This window comes from Octopus bimaculoides, chromosome 5 (genome assembly GCF_001194135.2).
Source record: "Octopus bimaculoides isolate UCB-OBI-ISO-001 chromosome 5, ASM119413v2, whole genome shotgun sequence".
NCBI lineage: Eukaryota > Metazoa > Mollusca > Cephalopoda > Octopoda > Octopodidae > Octopus > Octopus bimaculoides.
In genome coordinates, this window is record NC_068985.1 from 98,676,065 (window position 1) to 98,677,768 (window position 1,704).

At 34.7% G+C, this 1,704-nt stretch overlaps 1 long non-coding RNA gene across 1 annotated transcript in view; it reads left to right on the forward strand.

The window, feature by feature from the left end:
- LOC128247857 (uncharacterized) overlaps positions 1-830 on the forward strand; it is a 95,866-nt gene extending 95,036 nt beyond the window's left edge. Inside the window, exon 4 of the long non-coding RNA XR_008264181.1 lies at positions 172-830. This is a non-coding gene — a long non-coding RNA (uncharacterized LOC128247857). The remainder of the gene's footprint in view (positions 1-171) is intronic.
- The last annotated feature ends 874 nt before the right edge of the window (positions 831-1,704 follow it).

A 1,704-nucleotide genomic window follows, 5' to 3' on the forward strand; every position in this document is an offset into this window, starting at 1 on the left:
TATATATATATATACCTGCATACGCACACTCATGATTGAGCATGTATATATATATATATATATATATGATTGTGTGTTTGTGCATGCGTGTGGTGTATGTATGGTTAATGTAATATTGATAATTTGTTTGTTGTTTTTTGTTGTTGTAGTTTGTTTTTGTTTTTTTATCAGCAGAAGCAAAAAGAAGGAATAACAAGCAGTTGACAACTTCGTGACCTCTACAAGTAGAAAAGTCATGACTTGTGGCTTCAGTTAACAATCGAACCCGGATCGCAGACTGAATTTACGAGAGCATACCTCATAGCATTCTTTACAATCCTTAACATGAGAAAAATAAAATACTCACCTTCACATAGGCCAACATACACTGACAGAAACAGGAAAAAGAGATGGGGATAAAAATCAGAGCAACAGAACAAGAGTTAACATCAGTGTTACTAAACTGAAAACAGATGTGGCATTTTTTTACTTTGTTCTTGAGTTCCGCATTTTTTGCGCATGCACCTTTGCATTGATTACATCAGGTCTTGTAGTTGTTTTTGTTAGTGGAGAACGCATTAAAAACTTCTCTCGGGATGCAAGTTTTACTTATTTGTGCAACGCGAGACTTTAGTGTTTTGAATCAATTACAAAGTAAGGGTGTTGAATAAATGTAAAAATCTAGGTGATATATGAGCCAGCCGCAAACAGTACTATCATCTGTATGTATTCATATTATATCAACAATGTATTATACAGCTGTACACCCAATGTGTTTTTCTGCTATTTTATTAAGAATACATACATACATACATACATACATACATACATACATACATACGTACTATGTATGTATGTATGTATGTTTGTATGTATAAAAAGAAAGGAGCTGTTTTTCGGACAAAATTCAAAGTAGATCACAACAGAATTTCCTGTTTAGAGATTTTTTGTTTTCTCTCGGAGAAATAAATGTTTTTATTCCTGTACAACTTTTACAGTTTTCCCTATTATGCAAATTATGTATATATTTCTTTAAGATTTATTTTTTTCTTTTGCAGAATTCAAGCCAAATATATGTATGTATGTATGTATGTATGTATGTATGTATGTATGTATGTATGTATGTATTATGTGTGTTTATGTATGCCTCTGTGTATGTTTGTGATATTTATTACCTCTGCCTTCGCTAAGGCGGAGGTATTGTTTTCAGTCGTGTTTGTTTGTTGGTTTGTTTGTTTGTTGTCCGTGGACAAGATATCTCAAGAACCGCTGAATGGATTCAAATGAAACTTTCAGGGATGTGTGGCCTCGTGACTGGCACGAACTGATTAGATTTGGGGATCAGTCCGGTACCGGACAAGGATTGTGGATTATTTTTCGGGTTTTTTTTTTATTTACTTAATTTTTGAGAGCGGTCGGGTTCAGCTTTATTATAAAATTCATCTCTGGCTAATCATTGAGAGGACGTTGGTGTTGCCTTGGCGGAGGTTTGCGCTCTCTGAGTACTCTCTAAGTTCTTTTTCGCAGAATTGAACCGACCCTCAAAAATGTTACAAGATTTGTGAGTATATGAGTGAGTTCGCCTGTGCACATATGTAGGTATATGGGTGCATATCCTTGCACTCATGTAATGGCTGTACATGGGTCTTGGTTGAGCAATTATAATTAATGTATGTGTACCTACGTGCATGATATATGTTCACATGTGGATGCGTATTTACTCAG